This window comes from Tamandua tetradactyla, chromosome 2, assembly GCF_023851605.1.
Source record: "Tamandua tetradactyla isolate mTamTet1 chromosome 2, mTamTet1.pri, whole genome shotgun sequence".
Lineage (NCBI taxonomy): Eukaryota > Metazoa > Chordata > Mammalia > Pilosa > Myrmecophagidae > Tamandua > Tamandua tetradactyla.
The window spans coordinates 95,455,309-95,470,840 of record NC_135328.1 but is presented as its reverse complement, the minus strand read 5'-3'; positions in this window follow the sequence as shown (position 1 = coordinate 95,470,840).

Below are 15,532 nucleotides of genomic sequence, written 5' to 3'. Positions count from 1 at the left end.
TGAGCCTGGCCCTGGTATGATGGGATCAACAATGCTATACTGTCCAAAGGGGGAAAAGAAGTGTAGCAAATAAGTTATCAGTGGCTGAGAGAGTTCAAATGGAGTCAGGAGGCTACACTGGAGGTCACTCTTACGCATACTTCAATTAGACATTGCTACCTATAAAACTTGCCAAACCCCAACCAAAAGAATACTTAGGGCATTTTATAAGATTCTTCAAAGTTTCGTTGCACTAGGGTAACTCTCCAAAACCTACAACTTCCAGATGGGTCCCCGGACCAAATAAGTCCTAAAATGCAGAGGGGCCAGCCCTTTCAGAACATTAACTAGTTCCATCCCCTTATCCCATATTATTGACAGCCCCTTCCAACATGAAAAAATTAGAATGGGCATAGTCCAAATACCCCTAAAGAGTAGGAGAAAGAGCAAAGGTGATGCTGGAGTTATACAGAGACGGTTGGGTTTGACAAATGAGTATGAGTGCTGAATCATTATACTTATATTTCTTTTAGCCTTCAGTACCTTAGAATAGTTCAAACTAAAAACCTAAAATTGTGGAATTATAACCCTTACCAAACTCTGAAATATGTTCCACAACTAATTGTTGCAATGAGATATGCTTTGAAATTTATCACTTTTATGTATATTTGTTATTTAAAAAGAAAGAGGAGTATAATAGAAGATAGGATTTACCAAATGAGTATGACTGCTGAATCATTATATCGATATTTCTGTTGGTCTCCAGTGTCTTGGAGCAGCTAGAAGAAAAAATGAAAAGTCATGGAATTGTAACCCATACCAAACTTTAAAATCTGTTCTAAAACTACTTGTTAAAATGTACTTGGGAATTTATTGCTGTTTTATATGTTATATTTCATAATTTTAAAAAGTTAAAAAAAACTTTTTAATTTTAATAAATATAGGTAGAGAGTGTTTGAAGAAGTTGTTCTCAATTCAGAGGGTTCATCTTCACCAGCAATGAATGTTTTAGTTGTGTATTTTTTTTTGGGGGGGGTGCTTCTTTAATAATGTCTGATACTGAAATTGAATAGTTTTTTATGTTTGTCATATGGAATCTTTTGCCATACAAAAGTAAAGGGTGACATTCTTTTCTAGTCTCTGATTTAGTTGAAATAGCTATATATATATATATATATATATTTGTTGGCTTTTTCTTTGCCATTTTGTAAATTTCCTAGTCATATTTTTTCTTTTATTTTTCAATATTGTCTTAGAGCTATGGACTAATTCAAAAGACAATACAAAATAATCGGTATCTTCATTAAATAGGAAAGATAGAACTCTTGATTTATTAATGACCATAATTTTATTTCCAGAAACCCTAGAAACTCTAGTAAAGGTCAGAAAACCTATAAGATTTAATATGATAATTTTGTAAGACAGCTCAATACAAGATAAATATACGAAGATCAATCATTTTTCTCCATACTAGCAATAAGTACCTAGAAATGCAAATGTGGGCACTATTTCATTTGTAATAGCCAAGAAGGTAGATTAAGTATCTCAGAAGAAATTTAACAAGATAAGCTCAGGACTTCCATGAATAAATCTATAAATTTTACCAAGCCTGCTAAAACAAGATCTGACCAAAGGGAAAGACAAACTATGCTGGACAATTCCACTATATTTCTGTCTGGGTAAGTGCAAGAAGGATGGAATGAGGTTGACATATTTGGAGAATTCAGAACACAAGTTAATCTGGTACTTCTATTAAATCATTCAGCAATTATTTATTGGGCTCTTCCCCAGCTCTGGGAACCGGGGAAACACATGTGCATGAAAACAATAAACTAGATCTGTTCTCAAAGGAACTGATAGTAATAATAATGGGAGACAAGGTTTTATAAAATCATAAAACATGAGGACTGGTGGAATAGACCTTGAATGTCAATTTACTCAGACCCTCATTTGACAGATGAGGGAGTTGAAGCCCAGGAAGGAGACGTGTTAGCCAAACTGCAACTAGTTTGCTTCTTTTGACTTCAGCATGCATATTCTGGTTTACAGATTACAGCCTGGGTAGAGTCCAGTAATTTGGAGAGACTTCATAGCACAATTATGACACATGATTGAAGGCACTGGACTCAATGAAAAACTAGGCACAATCATGGAACTTACAATTTAATATTTTGTTAGACTAATTAATAGGAAACAAACAATAGAATGCCAGGAAGCCATTTAAAAAATGATGTAGATGTAGATAGATCTATACATGGAAAAAAGACTTATAACTGAGTGAACAAAAAGGTATGAGATGTTATGTTTAACATCATCCCATATGTGCAAAAGGGTGCATGCATTAAAACACATGTGTATGAGAATGAATGTGTAATTAAATATATAAATATATATATTAGGACATGGACATTGGATATAGAGAACACAGCAGGATCTACTGACCCAGATAAAGGAACGAGAGAGAGCATCTGTATTTAGAACCAACTGATACACCTTATAAAGTTCACCAATAATCTGGGTTTTATCTCTGTAAGTGTCTATGACAATAATTAAAGAGAGTCAAAGTTTTTATTTACACTAGGTGACAGATAATCCAAGTTGGCACATCAATATCCAGTCCCAAATATCTATAGTCCAAATATACTATAAAGCCTGTAAAGTCAAATAATCACTTATGACCTAATTTGGGCCAGTGAAAATAAATAAAAATTTCTGGGTAGAGCATTCTTCCTTTTAAAAAAAGGATCCCTTTCTCCCTTTGTCCATTACTCTTTGTCTTTCCTACTTCTAATAGCCTGGGATAGAGGCTCCATCCTTGTAGGTGCAGAAACCTTCTTGCAACCGTAAAAAGACAAAAACTATTTGCTTAAGATGATCAAACAGAACTAGATCTTTGACGACAAATCATAGAAGGAACCTGAGTCCCTGATGGCAAACTTAGCATCCACTGGCCCTGAACTGCCAATCTTTGTGCATCTTATAACAGGAAGAAAATAAATCCTACATAGAGAAGCCCCTATCATTCAATTACAGGCAGCTAAATGTAACCGTAAAAGCTACGTGCAATAAAATCTCCTTATACTGACTTTATTAGTCATTGTTTGTGATATTCTTACATAACCAGGAAAGTTAAAGTTAACTTTTGCAAAATTAATTTAAGTGAAATCACAGGGGCAAGGAAAATTGCCTTGAAAGAATAAACTAATTAAGCTCAAGTCCTTTAACAGCACCCCGTTAGCCAACCCTTTTAGCAGCACGGGGGTACATACAAGTAGTTGATCCATCAACTATAGTTATTTTCCTATTCCATAAACTCTTTGTGTAATGTGTTGCTAATCCAATTCCAGTTTGCTCTTCAGTCAAGAATATTGACTTTTTTCATGAAGTTCTCTGAAATCAGCTTCACTACTTTAAGTTTAATCCACATCTACATAAGAAAAATGTAATCTCAAATATATTTACTTAAACTCATTATTTATGCTCTTCAGTGGATGTAATGCCCCTGAATATAAATCTAACTTTTCTGGTCTGACTTTATGAATAAGCATTGCAGCATACAGATATTTTGGAAAGCTGCTCAGAAAATATATAGTTTTGCCATGACTGATAACCATTGAATAGTACAAAAAATTGTCTTTGGAATAAAAATATATAGCCAATTTTCATAATATAATTGACTCATAATTAATCATTTCTAATCCTTCCACTTTGCCACATTTATTAATCCTTGAACATTTTCAGAAAATGGCTCTATTCCAATGTTCTTCATATACCATCTGTTCAAGCACATTCCTTATATTCTTACTAGATTTTCACAGATGCTGCTTCTTAAGTCAGCAAATCTCCTCAGGAGCATCATCTGCCTCCCGCCACCCCTATTCCCGGGAGCCCCAGTCATTGCAGTAATACCAGTGTCAGCAGATGTTCCACAGTTTCTGGCATGCTTCCCTCCCTTGGTATATTTCTTTTCAAATGCAAATTTTGCAACGAAAAATTTTTTTAAACTTTGAAAGAACTCATTTTCTCCAAATGCTTTCTCTCTAGACTGCAGTGCTGAGTAACATTATTTCTGCTCTTCTGAAGGCTTGGTGAGAGCCTCTTTGCACATGTAAAAAGATAGAGACATCTTGAGACAGTCAGAGAAAACAGTGGAAAACCAAAGGAAGTTATGAGCAAAATCACATCAAGACATACAAGGATAAGCTTTATAAAGGTCAACTGGATCTGCTCCTCAGTGGAGAGTAAATAAGGTTCTGGTCTGGGCAGAAGAAAACATTTTGCCTTTGAAAGGTATATGAAAATACCAGGCAATAAGAACTGGAGAATTGAGAAATTTTTCCATTAAATCAGATCAGTAGAGGCAATCTGGATAATTAATACCCACTCTTTGTTAAGTGCCAGGATTTGGTATTTAAATTACTCAAAAACATTCCTTTCAAAGCTACAACTTGCTTGTTCCACATAGACACAATTTGAAAACAAAATATACCTGGAAACGTGCTGTAACAAGGTCAAGTTAGGAGAAAAGAGCACTGACCCTGGAATTGGGAGAAGAGGATTGCAGAGCCCAGCATACTACTAATGTAACTCTGGCTGAGACCTCAGGCAAGTCACCTGACCCACCAGACACCTTGGTTTCCTTGACTCAAAAGTGAGTGACTAAAAAAAAAAAAGAAAGAAAACGAAGAAAAAAGGGCGGGCTGCAGTGGCTCAGCAGGCAGAGTTCTCGCCTGCCATGCCGGAGACCCGGGTTCGATTCCCGGTGCTTGTCCATGCCAAAAAAAAAAGAAAAAGTGAGTGACTAGATGAATCCTTGGGTCACTCCCAGTTTGAAAGTAGCACAGTACCTTATCAACAGTAGATAGAATTAGACTGTATCCACTTCCAAAAGGGCATAACTTATGATAAGCTCTGCTGCATCAGCTGAGGTAAAAAGAACAATGTTGACAGACTGTCTATGCTTATTAGGAGGAACAGAGAAGTCAAAGCTAAAGTTTTCTAGGTAAAGGACACCTAGATACGAGCTACATGTTCTGCCACTGCAGTGTGATGGCGAGGACAGTGCCTGGGGCACAGGTAGATAAGACCCAGATTCTAGATTGAACTCTGCAGCCACTCACAGAGCAACAACAGGCAAGAGACTCCAAATCTGAGTCTCAGATTCTTTATCTTTAAAACAAAGGGAATTAAAATGCATGAGTGTGCTTTGGGAAAGTGGATGCATCCTCCAAAATTAGTTCTGATTACAGGGCCCTGATGAAAAGAAAAAGAATGTTTACCTACTGCCTTATCTTCTCCATGGCACTCATTCTTCCTGCTACAAAAACTCACAGTCAACTATAATATGGTAAGGTTTTCAAGTGACCGAGACACTTTACAATCAATCCCTATTTCCATTCATTCTACATTTCTCCTGTGGCTAGACAGGCACATTTGAAGAAAAGGTGAACAAATACCCAAAGAATTCAATTACCAGAAGAAATTCACCAGGATTATCAATACCTTTGCGAAACAAACAAAACCTACTCTTTTTCCCTTTATGGAGAGTTAGGGTGATTGTTGTTCATTTGTAATTTCTTTGCTTTGGCTTGGGTTTGAATTATCCAGATGCTCAACTCCTCACTTTACAATTAAAAGGTTAGATATTTATTGACAGGGTATTCAAAACTTGAAAGGAAAAACAGCTTCCCAAGTAAATGCCAAAGTGCCTCTCCCTCTCCCATCTTCATATTTCAGGTCTAGATCTGGGTAAATTTGCAAAAGTGCTTGTATTCAGCAACCTTGCTCTTATTACCATTTGCCTTACTTTCCCATCTTCTAATATTATCATCTCCTAAGCCATTCTGAATCCATTCTGAAATACCCTTATCCTCAAACCTATCCTCTGCTAACTCAGCCTTCTCAGTCCTGTCTGGGGAACCCCATTCATTGTCTCATCAAAAGTACTTTTTCCCGGTCTCATTCCCTTTTAGTCTTAGAAAATGACAGATGAGTTTATGGTGGTAAATTCATTTGACTAATATCTTAAAAGTTCATTGCTCCTGGGGTACTGCATATTTAAAAGAGTCTCAACCAGACAGATAACACCTTAACATTGTCCCTCCAACAGGTAGCCACCAGTAACATGTGGCTATTTTCGTTTACATATAAATTAACTAAAAATCAAGTAAAATTTAAAATTCTATTCTTCAGTGATAGTATCACATTTCAAGCCCTCAATAACCATCAAGATATTTCCATCAACATAAAAAGCTTGATTAATCAACACTGCCTTAACATAAAGGAACTAATCTTAAATGGCTATGAATGTGAATATTACTTCCACGCTGAGAAACTCTACAGGTGCTAACAGTGAACACGCTTGGGTGTTACAGATTGAGGAAAGAAATAAAACAAAATGGAGAGAGTATGGCTAAGAAATTTAAAATGGAATTGGGAAGCCATTCTGGAAGCTACTCTTATGCATATCTCAGCCAAACATGAGAAACTACCAAGGTATGCAACCAAAAGCAGCAATGTTTCTGAAGATATCTGGATACCGTAAACCAACCACAAGATAAAGAATCAATAAACTGTCCAACTTGAAGGACATTCGACAAGCCCCAAATATCCACCAGCCATGATTCTCTACAAACAACTTGTGACATTTTTCAAAACAAACAAGCAAATAAAAACCAAAGCCTTTCTTGAAAGCCCCAAGATGGGACACAGTTTGGGTGGCTACCTGACTCTGTGTTCCCCAAATCACAATGCCTGCAGCTCAGCCTGGAACTTCTCGGTTGCCAAGGCATATAATCAGGAATTCGGGTACGAGGTAGATGCATTTAGGTAGCTGGAACATGGCGAGAGGGCTGTGTTTTGATGACATCTGTGGAGCATGTTGCTATACGGTGTGTCATGTGAACACAGGCTTAAGCACAACAAAAACTTTCAGCAACTGACCTCTTATTTTACTCAGCATGAAGGATCCAAAAGAGGACGGCAGTGGGAAGTGATCCCTCCATGATGATCTCTTGAGGGCTCGGAGACGCCAAAAGCTAAGGTCAGGCTGAGCACAGGGTATTTATACAACTCAGGGGAAGGCCGCCCTACCACAGAGGGCACCTACCTTGATTAGCAGCTGGGGCTACTTGGCCCTGGTTTCCAGGTTTAAGTTTTGGTCAGGCCTTTTCAGTAGACCTAACAACTCCCTGCTTCTGCAGGAATGAAAACATACTGAAACATCTGCACACAACTGAAAAGGAGGTGGGGGTTGGGGAGCGGCAGGATGTCCCAGACTTCCCCAGCAAATACCTATTATATATCAGTGTTTGGGCATAGGTAGACAAATTGAAGATAAAATAGAGGGGCATTCTCTTTTTATTATCAGAGGAAATTCTCCAGCAACCCATTTCACAGGTGAGAAAACTGAGACTAAAAGATGTTAAGTAATTTTCCCAAAACTTTCAAACCAGGATCCAAAATCAACTCTTCACAACCTCAACTTCTCTTTGTATTGTACCATGCTGCCTATAAATATGTCACCAAAGAAAGCAGGTAGATAAAATAATCCAATATTATTACAATTATGTTAAAATATACATAAGCAATAACTGGAAAGATACACATTAAATTATTACAGAATTTGCCTTTGGTGTTGGAATTATAAATGGCATAAATATGTATATGTTATTTTGTAGCATCATGTTTAATCTGAAGCAAAACCAGCTCCAGGACTCCCAGCTCCTCTTCCTAAACTCCATAATTTCCTTCCCCTTCACACTGAAGCTTTGAGCTATGTTAGTGCAGAACAATAAATAATATTTTTTACTTTTTAAAATCATTGTAGATTCACATGCAGTTTTAAGAAAGAATACAGAATATAACCTGGTCGTTCCTTGAAATTTTGGGTATTTATGTGATACCTGAGACTCAGAGTTAGAGCTCTGAAGCTATGAAAGTCAGCACTACCCCAATTAGCAACTGTTTAAAAAGCTGAAAAATGATCAGAACTTCATCTAGAGATATGTATGAAGCTGATCTGAATAGGACTAAGGTAAAGCAGAATACTGGGTAAAGGATAATACGGCCCATATTTTCAAACTTCAATCTCTGTGCAAGATCAAAGAGAGAGAGGTTTATTTGGTGCAAAATTTATATTTTGAGTAGCACATTATCTAATTTAACTTGTATAGTCAGTTTACTGGAACATAAAAATTACATGGAATCTTGACTAGGGCATGAGATCTTATTGGTTTGTACAGGTTAGTGTGATGCCCACATATATCCCAGAGTAATTTAGGCTGATAATAAAAAAGTATTTGCAAAGTACCTTAGGGGACTGGGGAGAAAGGAGGAAATATTCAACTACCTTATCTGTGGAATTACTGATATTCTCACAAGCAGTGGGGACAACCAATTGAATAGGCTGAGCCCTCAATCTTGGGGCTTACCTATAATGAAGCTTATTCCTGCAAAGGAGAAGCTAAGCCTACTTATAATTATGTCTAAGAATCACCCCAGACAACCTCTTTTGTTGCTCAGATATGGCCTCCTTCTAAGCTAACTCAGCGGGTGAACTCACTGCCCTTCCCCACTATGTGGGAACTCCCAGGGGTGTAAGTCTCCCGGCAACATGAGAATGGACTCCTGGGATGAGCCAGGCCCCGGCATCATGGGATTGAGAAAGCCTTCTTGACCAAAAAGGGGAAGAGAGAAATGAGACAAAATAAGTTTTCAGTGGCTGAGAGATTTCAAACAGAGTCGAGAGGTTATCCCAGAGGTTATTCTTATGCATTACATAGATACTCCTTTTTAGTTTATGGTGTATTGGAGTGGCTAGAGGAAAGTATGTGAAACTATTGAAATGTCTTATTTCTTGAAGACTGTATAATGATAAAGCTTTTACAACGTGACTGTGGGATTGTGAAAACTTGTGTCTGATGCTTCGTTTATCAGGGTATGGATGGATGAGTAAAAAAAAAAAGGACAAAAATAAATAAATAATAGGGGAGATATAGGGTAAAAATTGGGTAGATTGAAATAATGTGAGTCTATGAGAGGGAGGGGTAAGAGGTATGGGACGTGAGTCTTTTTCTTTCTTCTTTTTATTTCTTTTTCTGGAGTGATGCAAATATTCTAAAAATGATCATCATGGAGAATACACAACTATGTGATGATATTGTGAGCCACTGATTGTATAATTTGATTGGACTGTATGTGCATGGATATTTATCAATAAAATATTTAAAAAATAAAAATACAAAAGAAAGAATACAGAGAGTTCTCACATACTCTTTTATAATTAAAAAAAATCTGCTATGTACTAGACCCTCTAGTTAGTGCTGGGACTACAGAGACAAGCTCACACTCACCTCTGAGGACCTTCAAGGCTAGTGGGCAATATATAAATGAATAATTAATGCAGAGTGGGGTAAAACAAAACTGCAATGCTGTTTTCATTTATCAGTTGCAAATAAGAATAATAATCTACTGTGAAACAGACTTCCATACTTTGTGGGTAAGAATATAAAGTGAAACAAATTGGAAAGCAAGGTAGCAATATGCGTCAAATATTTCAATCTTTGGCTAGTATTCTGGGGGCGTCTGCTATATTCCAGGTGCTATGCTAGGTCCTGAGAATAAAATGGTGAACAAAGTGAACTCTGTCCAACCCGCACAGAACATACAGTTTTGTCTTCTTTATTGGCAGATAAGGTGGTGCAAGAAGTGCTGTGGTAGGCACAGTAAAAAGTGTTATAAAAGCTCATAACTCAGACTTCAGTGGGTACGAAAGCCTATCCTAGAGGGTAAGAATAAATGAGCCTTCCATCCATTAAACGATGAAAGGGAGTCAGCCGGAAGAAAGACGCGCAGAGGGACGTCTTCAGCAGAAGGAACAGAATGAACAGCACATACGCACACCCGGAATTAAGGGGGAAAAGAGCCTAAAATCTGGCAAAACTATTTCAAGGAACAACCCAGAACACATACACCAACTTCCATGTACCCCGATTTTTGTCATATCAGGTTTTTTCAATACTTTTTATTAGAGAAGTTGTAGGTTGATAGAAAAGTCATGCAGAAACTCTAGTGTTCCCATATACCCCCTCATAAGCACATTATTTATACTTTGCATTAGTGTGGTAGCTTTGTTACAAGAGATGAAACAATATTATTATTATTATACTGTTAACTATCGTCCATAGTTTACATTAAGGTTCCCTGTTTGTGTTGTACAGTCCCAGGGACTTGTTTTAAAAAATTTTATTCTAGCAACAAATATACAACTGTAAACTTTCCTTTAAAGCACATTCAAATACATAATTCAGTGGTGTTAATTACAGTCACAATGTTGTGCTACCATCACCACCATCCATTACCAAAACTTTTTTATTATTCCCAGCAGAAACTGTGTTCCGATTAAGCAATAATTTCCCAGTCCCCAACCCCATCCCATCCCCTGGTAACTTGCACTCTAGTTTCTGACTCTATGAATTTCCTTATTCTGTTTATTCCACATCAGGGAGCTCATAACAGTATTTGTCCTTTTGTGCTTGGATTATTTCACTCAACATGATGTCTTCAAGGTCCATCCACCTTGTAGTATGCATCAGAACTTTATTCCTTTGAAGAGCTGAATAACATTACATTGTATATTTTTGTTTATCCAGTTATCAGTTGATGGACGCTTGGGTTGCTTCCATCTTTTGGCAACTGAAAATAATGCCACCATGAACAATGTGTAAATATCTGTTCAAGTCACTGCTTTTGATTCTTTTGGGTATCTACCTAAAAGCGGCATTGCCAGGTCATTTGCTAATTCTGTACTTAAGTTCCTGAGGAATTGCCAGACTGTTTTGCACATGAAGCTAAACCATTTTACATTCCCATCAAAAATGGACGTGGTCCTATTTCTCCACATCTTCTCCAACATTTGATATTCTCTGCATTTTTAATACTAGCCATTCTGAGTGTGAATGGTATCTCATTGTGGTGCATTTTCCTAATGATTAATGATGTTGAGCATCTTTTCATGTGCTTATTGGCCATTTGTATATCTTCTTTAGAAAAATGTTTATTAAAGTCTATTGCCCATTTTTAAACCAGGTTGTCTTTTAGTGTTGCATATTATTTTTATAATAGCACAAATTGGAAAATGTTTCAATAAAAGAGATTCTGTTGTTATATATAGTTCATTCATAATATAGACTATTTTGCAGGCATCTAAAATGATGTTTACAAAGTGTTGTTAAAGATATTAAAAATGGCTATGTTAGAACATTAAATGAAAAAGGCAGAATACATCATTTTTACATCCAATATTATTGCACTTATGTAAAATATGCAATTATGTAAAATAAACATAAACAATAACTGAAAGGAAAAACATTAAAATATTAACAGAAATTGTCTTTGGTGTTGGGATATAAGTGGTATAGGATACATTGGAGCATGATGTTTAGTCTGGACCAAAACTCAGCTCCAACATTGACTTTTTATATAAGTTAGGGCAATTCACTTGACTTCTCCATGACTCAGTTTCCTCATGTATAAAATAGGAATAATAATAGTGCCTTTGTTATGAGGTTGTTATGAGTATTGAACATAGTACAGTATCTGGGCATTCTAGCTACTATTATTATTATATTACTAGTATTCTCTCTATTTTTAAATTTGTCTATTTATAGAAAATAGGAAATTTATATAACTTCTATATTAGGAAAAAATTTTAATCACTCAGTTAAAATAAGTACCTCATGTTGTAAGCTAGTGGTATGCACTATCTCATATAAGATAAGATGCCCCAAGAAGGGGGCAACTAACCCATCTTGGAAAAAAATAGAGTGATGTCAAAAAAGGATTACAGAAAGAAAAGGATAACGCCTAAGTTGACTTTTGAAAAACAAGGATAAAGAGGAGAAGCGCAGAAAGGAATTCAGGACAAGTGAGAAAACAAGCAAAGACTTACAATTCTAGGAAGTTAAAGGTAATAGGGGGCTTGAAGATCATCTGGTACAACTTTACACCTGATGCAGGGTGCTCTTTGCAGTATGCCTCACAGATTCCTGAATGCATTCAGAGAGCAGGATGTCCACGGTTGGACAGTTATCTTTGTTAGAAATTGCTTTCATAAATGGATATACATCTACTGTTGAGCTTATATACCTATACATCAGAGCAAAGTACAGTCAACATGCCCCCAATGACAGATGCATTCAGGGATGTAATTGTCACTTAAGTGTGATCCATTAAAGCAATGTTCCTCAATCTATTGCATGGTTGTAGTGACTGTGCTTAGCTTTGAAATGCCTTACAAACACGAACCTTGTTGTTTGTGTTACATGCAAAAGCCATGAGAAAGCTGTATGTTTAGTGAAGAAGTAGTATATGAATTCAATGGAAAGAGAGAAAATTAAAAGTTTGATAAAAGCAACACTTTTACTTTTTATAACTATAATTGGTTCTAATGAGAAAAGTGAACTTATGCAACATGTGAAAAATATGACACTATGACCACAATAATCTAAAAAAGATGGAATAGGAAAATGGTTGAGTGTGTGCCAGACAAACCACATCAATACTGTATGCCAACAGGAGAAAACTGAAGATATGGTTAGGAACCTAAAGGTTAAGCCTGGCGAGAGGCTTTATAATAAGCCTGTAGGTCTGAAGCCCATTGGAAGCTGAATAACATTAGTAGCAGGTACAGATGCTGTAGCAACTGTAATCTGTTTCACCAGCTTTTACGTATAGTTAAAATTTATCAATTTAAATAAAAGAACATCCAACAGAATTTGTATCAGCAAAAGGAGAGATCATATTCCTCATTCAAAGTTTCAAAGGATGGTTCTTTCTCCTGTTTGGTGGCAATATCTCTGGAGTCTATGAACTTTTAGTCATTTTGTAATTTGACTAGTCCTCTGCAACCTAGCCTTCACCTACCTATCTGAATTTATCTTCTGCTATTCTACATCATAAGCTTTATACAGCAGCCATAACGCACCATTCACAATTCCCCAAACACATCTTGCTGTTTTCAAGTTTCTCAACTTCTGCACCGGCTGGTCTCTTCACCTAGAATCTCCTCCTCTCTTATCCACCTGGAAAAGTCCTGCTCAAGGAATTTGGGGTTTAATAAGGTAAGGTTGATATTTTCCTTATCCCCCCCTCAAAAAAAAAAAAAAAACAGATCTTAGCAGATCTGTTTATGAAATCATATACCACATAACAGAGGAAAACAGTTTCCAAAAGCAGAGTTGTGTAAATAGGAGATAAGAAGCTGTAAAAAGAGAATTCTTCAGCTTCTCAGTTTCAAATAAATTTTAAAATTATTCTCTTTCAAGTAAGTGGCATGCTTGGAAGTGAAAATAAGCTATCTCTTATTTGCAACAACATAAATAAATGCATATGCTGTTAGGAGGAACTTCCCTAGACCAGGTTTAGAACCAAGGAGAAGCAAATGAAGAAGGATCATACAAGGAATAAAACAAGTCTTGCCATATTTAAAGAGAACTGTGTAAATGATAAGAGTCTTAATGTAAGAAACAACAACAAAAAATCACCTTTATAAAATAAGAACACAAAGCAGAGATGCAGAAGTTCACAGGAGTTATTGTAAAATGATGAAAGACTGGGAAACATGAGCTGGCACAAGAGAGAGATTGAGAACAACAATATATTAATGAAGACCAAATTGGAAGTAGTACAAACCTACAAATACAGAAGTACAGACGTGAAAGATGGGATTAAGAAAGGTGGGAAGAATAACTGAAAATAAGGATTAAAGAGAAAGACAATAGAAAGAAAAAACATACTGTTCTAGTTTGCTAGCTGCCAGAATGCAATATACCAGAAACGGAATGGCTTTTAAAAGGGGAATTTAATAAGTTGCTAGTTTACAGTTCTAAGGCCGAGAAAATGTCCCAATTAAAACTAGTCTATAGAAATGTCCAATCAAAGGCATCCAGGGAAAGATACCTTGGTTCAGAAAGCCGATGAAGTTCAGGGTTTCTCCCTCATCTGAGAAGGCACATGGTGAGCACAGTGTCATCTGCTAGTTTTCTCTCCTGGCTTCCTGTTTCATGAAGTTCCCTGGGAGGCGTTTTCCTTCTTCATCTCCAAAGCACTGGCTGATGGACTCTCTGTTTCATGGTGCTGCAGCATTCTCTGCTCTCACCAAATCTCCTTCATTCTCCAAAATGTTTCCTTTTTTTATATTTTATAGGACTCCAGAAACTTCTCAAGACCCACCCACATGGGTAGAGACATGTCATCACCTAATCCAGCTTAACAACAAATCTTGATTAAATCACATCATCCAGGGAGATGATCTGATTACAGTTTCAAACATACAGAATTGAATAGGGCTTATTCTACCTTTATGAAATTGGATTTTGATTAAAACATGGCTTTTCTAGGGGACATACATCCTTTCACACCAGCACACATACATAGGAGATTCAACATATGAATATTTGAGTGAATCAAAAATAATGCATCAGAATGGATATGGGATGTTTTGGTTTCCTTTTTATTTTTATTTCTGCTCTGGAGTAATGAAACTGTTCTAAAATTGATTATGGTGATGAATGCACAACTATGTGATGGTATGGTAAGCCATTGGCTGTATACTTTAGATGGATTGTATGATGTGTAAATATATCCATGTAATTGCACTTAAAAATAGATGAAACTAAATAATGCATCAGAACGATTATATTTAAAGGTATAATAAAATAAAAGAGGAATTAGATCTATAGATTGAAAGAGCATAGGACTCAGAAAAATCTGACATATAATAGTCAACAAATTATATCCTAGGAAAATTATTGGATTTCAAATATAAAGAAAAAGAAATCTGGTCCACATTTAGACAAAAGGCCATGGCATATATTGTGAGGAGAATCAGACTGTTCTCAGACTTCACCACCAAAATATGCAAGCTGGCAAACAGGGGAGCAATGTCTACAATTATTCAAGGAAAGTATGACATTAGAATTTTAACTACCCAAATGTCCACAGCAAAGCATTTTTGAAGGTGCAAGAATTTAGTAATTTTTGTACCTATAAGTCCTACTTGAAGACACTATCATAGGATGTACTTCAGCCAACAAACAGATGAATCCAAGACTTTGGTAGTGATACTGGTGGTAAACATGAAGCTGTTTTATTGAAAGACTTAGGATACAACCCGAAGTCAAAATGAAACAGTCACAAATGCTGACTATAAAACATTTGAATAGCAATAGTTGGGAAGTTATGAGGAAAGAAAGTGTGAGAAGTTTAAGGCTCACAGAGTCCCTTAGCTTTTACATCTCAAGATCAAAGCAGAGCATTAGCATTGATAAAGTAATAGCAATATTGTAACCCTAAGAAAAATTATATTATCAACTAATATCAAGTAGAAGAGTAGAAGAAAGAGGGGAAAGTATGCAATAGATTATTTTTTAAACATTTTTTATTGTGAAATATAACATACATACAAAAAAAAACAATAAATTTCAAAGTACATTTTAATAAGTAGTAGATGCCATATAGCCAAGAACATCTTGAAAAGGAAGAATGAAGTTGG